The following is a 15745-nucleotide window of genomic DNA, read 5'->3' as shown; positions in this document are numbered from 1 at the left end:
TTTCTCCTCATTTCTTCCTTTTTTATTGGCTAGACTCAGGAGGCTTTGTGGGATGGTCAACCGTTATGTCTAAAGCCAAGTGGTGAAACGTTAGCGCTATTTATTTATTCACGTTATTATCAACTTCAAGTCATTTGTAGTGACCATTTACGAAGAATAATGCCATAAAAAATTAAAACATAATAAAATTGAACCTTGTACATAATTGATCAAGTTGGAAAACGTTTGATAACGATGCGATGCGATGGTTTCCAAGCGTTCTGGTCTAAGAAGAGCTCGCAAATAACCAAACAGATTTAATTTTGTAATCCTTTTCCAAAATATCCCTATCTTATTGAAAGCAAAGCCAGAGGTTAACCATTTAATCAAAATTCTCTTTTATTGATCGTCAACTTATTTTTTTAGTCTAATTTATTTTTAACCCTACTCTGCTTCGCAAGGTGTTATAGTTTAAAAGAAGCAAGAAACTCCACAACATATGTTTTAATAAAGTTTAACACAGATTTATATATATACACTTTATCAGATATAGCCTAAATGAAATCAAAACAATCAATCGACATCACTGCTAAGGAATGACAACCCCCAAATGAAAAAGGACAAATTGTGTTAAAATCCATTAGTTTTCAAAATGTCTATACTGCAAATACATGATGGTTGCATTTTGCGCGTGCTTGCAGTCAAATAAAAAAAAGCCACGGGACCGGTCGGAGCATGCCGGGCACGGTCGCATGCCGCGGTGTATGTGAGATTTACCTTATGTAAACATATCGATTGTTGAAAACTGGACACAACTGGACCTTCGTGTTGCACGGGTAATAACATATTAACTCAAATTGCGAGGCTTAAACAGAGAAGATTAGGCAACTTACAAAAATGTTATTAATTGCACTTACTGATGCGCAATTAAAAACAACAACATTAAAGTAAAACATTAATATAAATAAATTAAAAATCATTTAGTAGCACAAATGAGCACTTGTATCGCTTTATACAACTTTCAAGTTGTAACTTACTAAAGCATGGCAGCTGTTTAATTTAGATAAACACAAAGAAGCAGATGCATTAAAAAGGAATAATTAAAAATTTGTCGTTTCAGCCTATAGATACCACTGCAAAACATAGGCCTCCCCCAAACATATCTTTGAATGGACATATCATAATCCTCACGTTTGGTAGGCTGGTTGACGATCGCAGTGTTGTATTTTGGTATACAGAGGACGCTGCTACTCATCCTCTGGAAACTTGTTTTTGATCAGCGGCAATGATTAATGCACAAAGTATGAATTATATAAGATTGTATCTCAAGAATAGACCCCGCGACCTACGATCACAACTCTCAGTAATGCACCACTGAGCTACAACTGTTCGCTTAGTATTAACAATTAACAATTATTTTTCGTCTATCAGCCAAACACACACGGATAAAAGTTACATGCTTTACATCTGCTTCAATGACGTTTGTGTGTCTTGAAATGCTAAATCTCGAGTGAAAACTCGTTGCATACTCCTTATACGCTGCGGGGTACAGCTGATAATGACAAGTGAGGCTTTGTTATAATCAATATGAGAGTCTTAAAACCTTGTTAAATTGTTAAGTAAAAAAAAACCTTTTGTGAGGTCACATTGCCCGATGTGCATGGCCTAATTATTGTAAATCTATGGGTAATGTATATGTCCAGAGGTGACATGGATGCCAAACGTTAAGCCTAAGTAATAATATTATAATATACGTAAGCTAGAAACCTGTCTACAAAATAAAGAACAAAGTATTCTGAAAATATAACTTGGAACTAACAACATCATTAAATATTAGAGTAAGTAAAGTAATGGCGAGCAAGCTTTACGAAAAGAAAGCAAAAGAGAAGACAACAACAGAGTAGCGTCGTGACAAAACAAAAATATAGAGAGGAAGACAGTGTTCTAGATGTGAGGGCAACGCTAGGAGAATTCGGAGGAGTGCAGTAAAGTGTAAATACGGGTGTCAAATAAAACAGAATGTTCTTTATAAGAGATTAAGTTATTTAGTATGTTTATAATTAAATAAAGTTTATTGTTGTTGTTATAAGATATTATCTTATCGATAAATACAGGGAGATCGATTATAGGTGTAAAAGTTTTAAAGGGTAGAATGTAGAGGTCATATCAGCTCAGGATCAACGTCACTCTGTAATCTAGACTCAAATTTTGAAATAATTAGGCCAAGTTATACGAAAAAAGACGTTAGAGATACTCGCTGTCTCGATAGATGGATCAAATGAGGGCCATTACGAAAGCATTACAATGTAAACAAATCCTTCACAGGTCTGGGTGTACGCAGATATAATAAAGTCATCGTGGTGATCTTTTGGGAGGTCTACGGCTTGCAGCGGGCGTCTATCAGCTGAAAAGAAGAATTGTTAATGTCACAGAGTGGAGAAACAAAATTATTAAAATCACAGATATGGTCAGTTCAACATAGTACCTGGTAACTAAAGGTAAAAAATAAATCTATTGTTTGTTTTTCTTTAATAATTTCTCCACAAGTGCTCCAGCTCGTTAAGTGTTAAGTTTTTAAAATTGCTTATTAAACTCCACAACCGGTGACCCCGAAGTGATCTGAACACGCAACCTTCAGCACAAATTAAATAAATATTGTAATATGAAATTCTAGCTATAATTGCAAAAGTTTGTAAAGGTCACTTCTAAATGATGAAAGGAGATGTCAACACATAAAAGCTGATATGCTTAAAAATATATTAAAGAGTTCAGATTTATTTAACATACTATGGTCCTCGTACTTTGTGGTGATCGGTTTCGAAACGCGAAACATATCCTTGACGAGCGGTGAAACATCGATCCAGAAACAAATCAATCACCGGAGTCAATTACCGGTGTGTTGGCTCACAAGCGACTTGTGTAATAACACTACTTAACAAATAATTAAAGTTTTTCTTCGGACTGAATGGGCTCGTCAGGGTGCCTCGTTACCTCACCGAGCGGCTGCGTTTCCTGCAGCAGACGGGTTTGACCTGCTCGCAGCGTTATGCGTACAACCAATTAACGACGTAACTCTTATCACAGCGCAGCTTCCTTGTTCACAGAAACCTGAGTTGCATGCAGTGCCAGTCATGTGATATTCATTTATTCATATAATTATATATATATATATATATAATCCCTGAGAGCGACAGCTTGTGTACGTCATGGTTTTTGAAGAAAGAGCATTAGATTTCAAAGAAGCAGGATCAAATTCCAGCTGCACTGCTGCATTGTTCAACAAGTTTTTTCTAAATCTGTGTTCTGATAAAAGAGCTCACAATAAACTCAATCGGATTTCATTGTCATCACTTTCTTAATGTAATACAGTAGTTAAAACAATTAATTTCCGAAATGTCCTATGTATAATCCATTATTATAGAACTTTTTACTAATATTCGGTTGACAAAAACTGTATGGAATATCGTCTTCTGCTTTGGTGCAATGAAACTAGCATAGTACATGTCGACTTGTATAATGTTACATAGATCCACGAATGATACTTTCTTTTTAACAATTTATACATGCAATAGAGGCGGTCTGATCGCTCGAGGCCATCTCTACCAGACTACATTTGGATGGAGATGAGAGATGTGAGGGAGAGGGCAGATATAACCAATGCGAGTCCTGTGTCTACAAGCAGGTCGTGTGAAGGAGTGACATCAGAGAGGTTTAGTTTCGCATTTGAAAACGCTGAATGTTAAGTGGACAAGACAGTCGCCACAGCTGTTGGTATAGTGCAAGTACAAATGATATCACGTTTGGCTTGACCTACGACACGATGCTCACTTTTAGAAGCGTCCTTAATACAATAGTCGGGACAATTTAATATTATACGCCTATAAGGCTGTGGTCCCAGAAGACTCTGCGTGCCAGTTAAGCCGGACAGCGCGTGGCCGGACAACGAGCCTTCTATATTTAGGTGTCACGCGACCACGACATTTCCTCCGCGCAGGGAGCGGCTGACTTTATCCTGCTCAGGGCTGGCACTACACTCTTATTTATGCATTTCTCTCTGTGTCCTATCGTCCTATCACTGTTGAAGATCATGACCTTTCTGGAAAGTTTGTCTCGAGTTATGTCACGTCTTCTGTGTTCGCCTTTGGCAGTGTGCATTGTTATGCATTAATCATAAAGAATTGTTATGCATTATCATAAAGAGTTTGAAGTTTTTAAACTGATCTAGCGTTAGAGACACAACATCACTTGGAAAGTGGAATAAATTTTCTAATTTGCTTACCAAAACAGTGATTTCAGAAGCTAGAAGAACTAAAAACGACATAACTACAATAATAACCAAGGCTAAAATAACCTTCGTACAACTTCATCGTGTATGGTAGTCACGAAAACAAACGTGGAAACTAGCTGAAAATATTTAAACTCACAAAGTAAGCTAGTACTCATATACAAATGCGAGACATGGAATGTAATTAAAGTACTCACCTGACAGATTCAAGTCCTCGATAACCATGTAGGCCTCCCCTAAAGATATATATGAGGTGATGTACCATAATCGCTATGCTTTGCCAGCGTACTTGCGATACCAGTGTGGTATTATGGTATATAGAGGACGCTGCTGCTCATCCTCTGGAATCTTGTTTGTGGGCTGTGTCAATCCGATATAATTAATGCGCAAAGTGTGAATTATGTAAGATTATATCGCGGGAATCGAACATACGACCTACGATCGCTAGTCTCAGCCCGCTTGCGCTGGGTCGCTACTGCTTAACAGAGGCAAAGTAATTAGTCAAAGAGTCAAACATGAACGTTATAACATTTAAAAAAAACGGCTAAATCTGCTTGTTTAGCAAACTTTTATTAAACTAAATATGTAGTTTACTAAATAAAACTAAATCTCATGCGTTAAAAATATTTATTAATGCTAACATTGTGCTTGATTCCCCTTGGAAATTTTGAGATTCAGATTCAGATTTGTATGTTGTTGTTTTTACTTTAGGCATCATTCCAAGTTTTCATCGATAAGACAACTTCTCAGTTTACTATTGATAATGGTCAAGCTTGAAAAAGATTTTTCGCATGAATATGTACACAAGAAACAGGAAAGAACAACAAAAGCGAGCATATTTAGCTAATCGTAAATTTTAATTTTCTTTTTCTTACCAAGTTTTTTTCTAAATGAAAATATTATTGCACCTTCCATAAATATTTGTGCCAGAAACGAGACAAGTCGCACTTTGCCGGCCACTGGTATAAATTATAAAAGATTTAATAAATCTGCAAAATCTTCTGCTCTTGCATTTGTTATGAGACCTATAGGAATGATAATATAGTTTTCATGTTAAATATTGTTTTGAACATATGTTTTGCTATTGTGGAAACTTTACACTCAATGTTAACGGAGTTGATGTTCTATCTATTAACCTTTGTGTCCTCTCTCATCACTATGTTAACGTGTCTATATTTCGGTGATTACTTTTCGATGATGTTGTTTACCTTAATCAATTGCCCGTCTGCCTGGGCGGTGTTGCAATTTGTCCTCGACTTAAGGCGTGTCGTCGTCAGAATCATCATGGAGTTGACGCGTCGAATGGTGGAGCTGCAGAGATACGGCAGTCGTGTAGATTTGAGTCCGCTAGTGGTCATCTAGGCTGCCACTTGTGTATTTATAGTTTACGGAATCTAAAGAGAATCTTGTTGAAATTTCACCGAAGAGAATAATGTTAGAGAATGCAAACAAAACGCACGTGCAGTTTAATGATAAATGGATGACGTGAAAATGCCACATCTACCATTACTTGCTCAAGTAATGTATTTATAATTGTATAACACTTGTTAATTTCATCATCTCATATAAAACCATTTGTATAAACTTTCTTATCATACACGGGTATTTTTCATAGCGAAGTTCTCTCTGGAATCCGACCAATGTCGGTTTTTACCCTTGCTCTTTTCTAAACAACTCTACTGAAGACCCTAAGCTGATATTTATCAGTGTTTAGTAATATATAGTATTTTATTTACAATGTAGGGTTGTATATATGTATGTATACTTATTTAAAAACGGTATATATAAAGCCAAATGCGGCAGCCCTGAGGCGTTGTGCTCCTGTGCAGGTACGAGCACTAAAATAGAATTCGTAGGTGCACCCCCTCCCCTCCCCCTGCGCCTCGTTCTCGCCCCGCCGCATTCCTGTAGGACCCCGTGTAAACTGTGATTGCTCTTTGTACTAGCCAGTGCTAAGACACTCAAAATCGTTAAAGGATTAAAGTAAGACTTTACTTAAACGTAAAGACTTGGGGCATAATGAGCGTATGGTGGTCTGTTTGTTACGCCTATGTATACACGCACACCCACACAAATACATACACAATTATACATATATTTATATAATTATATTTATATATATATATGTATATGTATATATATATGTGTATATATATATATATATATATATATATATATATATATATATATATATATATATATGTATTATGCCCCAAGTTCATAATCAATGGGCGTTAAATTAGTTCACTTCTTTTATATTTTGTGATGCCTTATTTAGTTTAGACCAGTGTTTTTCAACTTCACATGTGCATATGTAATTGTTGTGCTCCCCTATATAACATATAAATTTTTATATAAAATCGAAATGGTTAAATTTGTGTCGAATTGCCCCCTCAATAATTAAATTGCCCCATATTTCGGGCGCAGGCCCCACGTTGAGTAACATCGGTTTAAAGGATAAGAAAATAAAATGAGTGTTTTACCATTGTGTGGCTTATGATATTGCGCCTCTTACAATGTGCAAGTTGGCAATCAACTAAGCTACTTTGTGATAAGTTTTTATATTTTATTACTTAAAATCTTCTACGAGCACCAATCAATCTATAGGTGCAACTCGACTGCGACTTAATTGTATCACGAACCCTATCTCCTTCGTTAGCTTCATTTACAAAGGAAGCCCTTAAAAGCTTTTGTTTTTATAAGAGGGAAATGTTAAGAGATGCATTGTTTGAATTTTGAAAAAGTGTTGGGATATTTCAATGACTTTTTTTTTTGATTACAAGCGCTTGAATTTCTTTGATGGTATATGTATTGTGACTGAAGATGTAGTCGCTTCTAGTCGCTTCTTTTCTTTTACTGCTTCATTGAAATGAAGGATCCGCAAACTTATCACAATTTACTAGTTCGTTATTCCAGTTTGGCGAGTTAAAATCTGGCCTGTTTATGATAACGGGTAGGGTTTTGCAGTTCTATCCTAAGAAATCGAGGCACTAGGCCCCGCCATTGAAACCTTTTTCCATAGTTTTAACAAAAGGCGACGAAGTAGTCCGAGATTTTAGCCAGTAAAAGTTTCCCATGCTAGATTTCTCCACAGAAAAAAAGGACTTTTTTTACTTTGATTTGCACTCTGATTTATACATTGGTATGAACTATGACTTAGATATTGATTAGCACTTGGACTTTAATCAAAACCAAAATAATTAGAGTTAGTCCACATTTCTAGCCTGCGTTCAAAGAAAAAATTGTTTTTAATCTATTTAAAGAAGATAAACTGTTATAAATAACATTATTTTGCAACTATTTTATGCTACACTTACTCAATAACATAAAAAGATAATTATTTTCTATGAATTTATTAATTAAACAAAATACGAATTTATTTAGAAAGTGCTTTATTGTCCTTACGGAATAAAAATAAACATGTTGTATCCGCTATGAGACTCCATAAAGTGTCTCACTGATTCGTAGCTCAATGTAAGCGATTTTAAAACAAACTGCCAAACGAGTCGGTACATTTATCTCTTAAGTATAATCTAGAAATTTATTGTTTAACAAGTTATGCCAGAAGTCATAATACTATATTTCAAAGTATTTTAACAATAAAGATGTTAAGACATTGATTGTTATAATTTTAAGGAAATAAATTGTTAATAAAACAAAGAAAATAACAAACCTCACTAAGTTTAGTTGTAGTTTTTCTCAGCAGGTGATGCTTTAACCAACGGAACCTTAACTTTAATCTGCCGATAATAAATGATTGTATTGTTCTTATATATATATATATATATATAAAAAAAACAATTTTAACTTGGTATACATTACATTTTAGTTATTTGAATTTCGACTTCAAATTTCGAATAAATTCGACTTCGACCTGTTAACGACTTTTCTAAGTTTTCTTATAACAGAATATATTAAAAATACTGGTATGCCTTTGATTCTCTTGGACCTCGATAACATGGCGGCATGAAATCCCAGCGCACCGTTGAAGCACCGTTTGAACGTTTGCCTAAAAGGGGAATTCAATATCACTTTGATTGTAAAGAGTCCTTGACAGTGCTCCCCGGGAAGCCCGCATCCTGATGCCAATTATCCCTATGCCCCGGTAATTATAAACCTTTCGACCGGGTCTGCTCCCTGTGGAGACTGCGTGTGACGCAGCAAATGTTTTAAAATGAATATCGATTTAAATCAAAAATGATAGGTTCAAACTTAACTTACCTAATGTAAGTAAGAAAAGGACCAATATTTAGCCACTTCCGTACATGCAGTGGTAGCACAAACAGAGTGCTATGTGTTTGGAACTAATCAGTGAAACGTAACTTCTGAAGATGCCCCATGGAGGGGTGAAACATGTGTTCAGTTATTTGGCGATGGCCGTTGTGTGATTCGCATTGTTTGCCGCATACGCATTCATCAGCGGGCTGGCGAGCGGTGCATTTTATTGCATCACTACCACTGCACGTGCGGAAATGGCTAATATTGGTCCTTTTCTTACTTAGGATGGACTTCCGCGCGGTAACGCCTGATTCCATTAAATATTACCTAATCTGTAAGATACTCAGACACAATGTATTTTGAAGACATTATATCTTAATATATTGCATCAGGTTTGCCAAGAACAGACAATAAGTGTAAATATTTTACGAGCATCATTACTAGGTAAACTAAAAGTAAACATTTGCACTGTTAAAGACACGTTCGATACTTACTAAAAGTATTTATATCATATGAGACAAAAGTAGTTCAACAGTCACCGATATGGTTAAAATTTGGACCTCTTGAGCACTCTTGAATACACAAAACGTGCATTGAGTAACGGCCTAATCCGAGACCTCACTCCACAGTGTTCACCCAAGGGACCAAAGTGCTCGGCGGCCTCAAAATACAGTTAAACATTAAAGTAATGGTCCTAATAGAAACTCTTGAGAGAGTTCTAGAATTTTGTAATCAAAAACGGGGTTATGGCTAAACACTCTCGGCGCCATGCCTTCTCCAGCCCGTAGAAACTGTAAATGTCAGTAAAGAAATTTTAGTGTAAGAAGACTTAAAAAGATAGAGTCATCAATGCAAATCAATAATTGAAAATTCCAGTCGACTTTCTCAGGGATATTGTAGCAGAAATACCCGTTAATCTTAAATCTTAAGGGGGGCGTTACACGATGAACGAAAATACAAATGGATGCCCTACGGCTGAAATGATGATAGTGATGAATAAGACTGAACGGCATTAGTTAAATAACTAATTAAGTGGTACTGGCAAATGGTAGAAGGTAACTACACTTCGAGAGAGCGTCAGGAGGTCAGCGTAAACCAGCTTAGCTCAACAGCCTTCTCCTTGTGCTTTCAGCTACTCAAGCCTGTGGCCCGTAACTATTAATGTTCGATTGATATTTGTGGCTGTTAGTTTTTCCCGCTTATACAACTTCGTCTTTTTCGTAGACTTTATATGGTACGTTTTCTTATTCAAGTAGCCATAGTTGTTCCCAGTTCTTGGCAATTCGCAGTGTAGCGATCTGTGATGCTGTGCGGCTGAGCACGATATCTTCGCTAAATATGTGCACAGCGACACTAGAACAATGTTTATCTGCTGATAAGCCGATAGGAAATTATGTCGCCTTATGTCAACGCAAGCGGGATGACGCATAGTGGCCTCTGAGGTAATCGCTGCTTGTTTTTGTCAGCAGAAATTTTGCACGGAATTAAAACTGATTACATAAGTAATCAAGAGAGTTAATTGTCTGATAATAGCATGCTATAGCTCCACATTATCTATCGCACTCACGGCTTGCACTTATATAACATTTATGCATCGCCTCCCATTCTTCGCCACATTTTTAACAATTTTCGTATTTTATTTTCCTCCATTAATTAATATTGAAATCAATATTTATCTTTTTTTATAATATCAGTTTATGTCTTGTCTGTGTTTATCCTTACTCGACCTGAGTATTATTTTTGCTTTATTACCTTTTACAATATCGCATGTGAAGTAGTGTGACCTAATCGCCTCAACACAGACCCAGTAAAATTGTAAATGCAGTCAAAAATCTAAAAAGCGGGTGGTGCGATAAGTAGTATTTTCTAAGCTAATTAACCGATTAAATAAATTGGTAGATAGGCTACATGACATTGTTGTGCACCCATTAGAACCTGATGGACATGGCGTATGCCCCGAAGTAGGTGTACGTGGGCACATATTCGTCCAAGGAGTAAGCGTCTCTACTCTAGGGAGAATATCCCAAAATAGAACAACACTTCGTACTTGACTCATACCCAAGTCCATGAATAAGTTGCCATTAGGCAAGGTTACGTACAGAGACATGTTAGAGGACTCTCACATTCCACGAGGTTCAGAGGTTATGTTAAAAAATGCTTTAAGAGACAGTAAACATTGTGGTATGCAGAAACGCAAACGCAAATGCGAATGCCCGTGAAATATAGAAAAGAAGTATAGTATTTTATTTAACAAATGGTTAAATTTCAATGATATCAAAACTCAAATGATCAAACGTTATTGTTCAGGAAGCGACTACTATTCAGGTTTCTGTAAAATGTCAATATTTACAAAAGAGATGTCAACTAACACTTGTCTTTAGTGTACTGTGGCTTTGTAAATATCTCGCTCAATATTAAATTGCAGTGTTTGCATGATTCGTAAACGGAAATGTTAACCCTTCAGGACTTGTCAAAAACATCTTAATTTTATTAAACAGTTTTTGCTAGGTGGAGGAATTTTTATAGGTATGAGGTAGGGGACAAGGATGCAAATGTTTATTGTTTATTCAGCAGCACCTGCTCTGTGACGCGTGGAAACATTTGTCAGTTTTGTTTGGGCAAATGCTGTCGCTGTACTCTTCACCTTGTGAAGGACTCCGGAGTTATTCATTGCGCGTCATTAACTGCAGACACACCTGCGTCAACGAACGACATGCGCAATGAATGTGTTGATTTAGTTGTACGAAAACATTATACTTGGATATATAAGAATCACCTGATATTAATAAATCTCCATGTGTTGTCTACATAAACTAATATCAAAGAGAAATTGTAGATAAGCTTACTGAGGAAAACAGGGATATATGTCTTCCTAGCAGTAATAACCAAGAATCCAGTTATGGGTATTGTTCACTGGTCAGAGGTGAATAAAAACCAGGGATTGTGTACATACCAATACGAGCCCAGAAATTCACAAATAACATCTCGAATACAGAAGAATTGTTCAAATTACTGTACAAAGGACATTTGTAAAGGTCATAATAACAAAGAGTTTTTATTTATTTTTGGGCAATTCTTATATCAGGAGTCATTTGAAGCCTGATATTGAAGCGTCCTGGCATTCTTCTTTAGAAGTACACAATGAATTAAATGAAGAGGAAAATGATATGAATAAAGAATATAATATAAAAGAAGATCATAATCTTACTACTAGTTACTTCTAAAATTTGTGCAGAGAAAGAGAATAAATTTCTCTTGATATAAAATTTATTTTAAATTATTGATTACTAAGAAACATTAAAAGCGTTCGTGCAATTTATTAACACAATAATATCAAACGTTTGTTAGGCAATGCATAAGTGTTTAGAGTTAGCGCAGAGTGGTGGCGAGCGCGATATATGATTGCTCATAGATTTTGCGCCCTTTCCGGCGCAGTGCTTTTGATCTCGTCTCGAGTGCGCATGCGCAAGTGCTTTCCAATAGAATAAACAAACTGCGGGCGCACTGTTTACGCGCTGAATAATCACTAGTTGGAACTTTTGTGGACTTGTATCACCGGGCTCCAGTCTTACAGAACGCAAAATGGGATGTGGGTTGTAAATATTTTGTATAAACATTTATTCATCTTGTGGGGCACTACTCTGATGTTTATGGGTTGTACTATAAACATAAAGTTTTCTGATTGTGAAGGTTTAAAATGTTTACCTATTCCTACAATAGTATAATGGCCGGCATGTTATACACCGTCTGACATAATGCATGGGTTCTTGGCTTCTGTCCAGGGAAACCCTCTTTAACAAATATTTTTATGGATCCCTACTGATCCACAGTGATTATCAGCATAATGAACCTTCGTGAAAATGAATCGCTAGATAGTTTTAGCAATAAGAAAAAAGTAATTTCCACACCTCTGAATAACAAGTTCGTTTCAGATTATACACACCCATTGCAGGGCATAAGCAAGTCGGCTATCGTAGTGTTGTATTATGTTACGCAGAGGACGCTTCTGCCCATCCTCTAGAAACTTGTTTGTCAACAGAGACAATCCTATGTAATTAATACACAAAGTGTGAATTATAATATTGTATCCCAGGAATCGAACCTGCGACGTACGATTGCAAGTTTCAGTTCTCTACCGCTTGGCTATCACTGCTTAGGTTCCGGAGCAAAGACCCGGACCTGCAAGCGAACCAAAGGACGTTTACCCACAATGTTGACAGATGACCTTTTTAAGGTCTTTGAAAGATACTGGATGCAGGCCGCTTGCAACTGGACCTATTTTTATTTGGTTTCGTTTTAGAGGCCTCTCGTTCAACTCCTGTCATAGATGGACCGGATCTTTATTCACATAACAATTTCTTTTTAATCTTTATTCACATAACAATTTTTTTTTTATCTTGAATTTCCATACTAATCTTCCGTCTTTCTCAATGTCTTTCCTCTAATTTCCTTCACAGTGTCTCTTATTTTCTGCACTATATCGCCACACTTCCTTTACTTTCCCTGGAGGGTTTTACAAATATGCATAAAAGATTTTTATTTTTTTATTCTATACCTTTCATACCTTAATTTAACAATTAATTTATACTTAATTTTTATTTATTTTCTTACTATCTATGTCGTTTTAAATCTACATATCGAAAATCACAGTATTTATCGGTCCTATTGTAAATCTACACGAGAAGTCTTTGTCCAACAGTGAACAACTTACGGATGAAATGATAAAGATGATAACTGTAAAAGAAAAAATAATTCGCAAGTTACATTCAGTTCTATAAACTAGATAACAGTCCTTGTCAAAATAAGTTAAGACACCTCTGCTTATTATTTTTTTACATTGTAGTAAATGCGTTACACACTTATAATTTTAAATAATACAATACACTTAAAATTATAATCTTTGTATTGTTCGAAAGCTAATTTTATACCGAACCATCTTTGAATATTTATATCTGAAATAACGCTTTGTGTATAATCTTTTTATTTTTGTTTTTACATTACATTGTTTATTTTGAAAAAAAGACAACTTTGCCTATCTCCATCATTTTTAACGTGAAAATTATGGAAAAAATTTATATATACACCTTGTATTGTAGATTATGGCGATTGCCATTTTATTCGCTAGGGGCGGCGATATGTATATATCTAACTATAGCGTATAAATTTCAATTCAATTCTTATGTTTTGCCAAATTATTTTCTTGACAAATCCCTTCACTTGGACCCTAGGGTCCAGTGCGTTCTACTACGCCTAAAACGATGAGTCCCCTGTTTATGTCTGTACTGTCGATGAATATGTATCGTTCACTCTCCGTATTGCTGCCACTACGACCTAAATACTTTTGTGTAAAAAAATTATTGTGCGTTCGAATTGAAATTGGAACGTCGGTTTGAATTCGGACGCTATCAATGGCGTCGCCATTACGTTATGGTCGCGTGAATTGTAAATACTCTTCTAGCATATGTGAATACATAATCTTCCTCGCCATCGTGCACGGGTCGTTAATCACTTCCACCTTCTTAACGCGTATATTTCATCAAAAGAAGATCTCATCTTCTTACCAACACCCGAGGTAACCTTATCATCGCTCGCTAATCCTGTATAAATACATTGTAAAGCTATCTAATCACTCTGACACCACCACCCACAGTGACACTTATAGTTGCCTAGTCACATAAACTGAAAGTTATGTCTTCTATCCGGTTACAAAGATTTAGGGGAATACCGCAATATTTCCTCAGTGGACGCGCTGTTAGTTCGACGCGTCGCTTATAGCGCCACGGGGACGTCCCGTAGATTTATCATGAAGGATGTGATACTTCCTTGCGAAAAGATAATAAAAATGCAATAAACTTGCGATTAGTCGGCGTTCAATATAATATTTAGACTTTGAAGTGAGATGATGGTTTAACAATCTTTTTGTTTGTTCTTAACATTTTAAGGATGTCAGTAAATAAGAGCATATGATAATGTGATATGATTTATGAAATAAAATTTAATTATGATTATCAGTACATTATCCCGTTGAATCTTCTTTAAAGTTACATTAATTAATGTATTACACTAAGACATGCAAAATTTTCAGATATATAAACAACTTGATTGATTGCCTAGACTAGTTTTCACTTATAATAGTCTTACAGTTAAAAATTTGCAAATAGATACTGCAATGCAATAAAATTATTAAAAATTTAAATCAATTTTATTATAGAGTCTATTAACAACAAACAAGTTAAAAGTAGTTGTAGATATATAGATATCGTACTTATAAATGATAAAATTAATTTAATCGACATTGAATTTTTTAAAAGAATTTTATTGATCACCGACTTACTTTTTTAATCTCTTTTATTTTTGTCTCTATTCTGCTTCGAAAGGTGTTATAGTTGTGGAGAAAAAACAAAAAAAAACTCCACAACAACACATCTTTTAATAAAGTTTAACTCAGATTTAAACATGTACACTTTATCATATATAGCCTAAATGAAATCAAAATAATCAGGCGACATCACCGCCAAGGATTCTTATCATTTAAATATTAGTTTATCCAGCAATAAGCTTTGTAAAAGTTAAAGTAGAAATTAAAGCTACTTTCTTGTAAAGAACACAATCGTGAATAACAAAGGCTGATGCTACACGAGAATCTGTCGGCATCTCGAGCGATGTACCCTTCCGTCTACCACTTCATATGAGCAATTCTTCGAGCTACATCAGTGACCTGGATTCTTCTCCGTGTTTCCTCATTTCTAGTTCGATCTCACAGCTTCGAGCATAGCCCTCTCTATTGTTCTCTATGTGACCTTGAGACTTCTTTTAAAGCAAGTAAGTTACGTTAGTTAGCTACACATACTGGTTAGAGAGCTTCGTCTTCACGCTTTGGGGTATTTTGCATGAACGTGAGCAATATTATTAATGTTATGTTTCTCAGTTCTGCATGTATTATATTTAAAATACTTTTAAAACTAGTCTAAAACTTATGCGTATCTATTTTATTATATAGAAGTTACAATTGAACAAACTGAGATATATCCCACAATTTGAGCGACGTGTTGTCACCGCGCGCCTAAAATGGCAGAAATAGAATAAGCACGCGGCACAGATTTCGATCAACACTCGGGACGAGCGCGGCCGAGATCAAAGGGAAACTGCGCCAATCGCTTTGCATGTGTACCGGGAATTTCCGACTGCTTATTATAAGCAACTGTGTTTTTTTGGTATTTTCTCTTTTCATCGCTTCAATACATTCGTAGGATGTTCTGTACA

This window comes from Battus philenor, unplaced genomic scaffold (genome assembly GCF_028537555.1).
Source record: "Battus philenor isolate CCGP_79_NKW_IND1 unplaced genomic scaffold, ilBatPhil1.0.hap1 SCAF_22, whole genome shotgun sequence".
NCBI lineage: Eukaryota > Metazoa > Arthropoda > Insecta > Lepidoptera > Papilionidae > Battus > Battus philenor.
Note: the sequence above shows the minus strand (reverse complement) of the source record.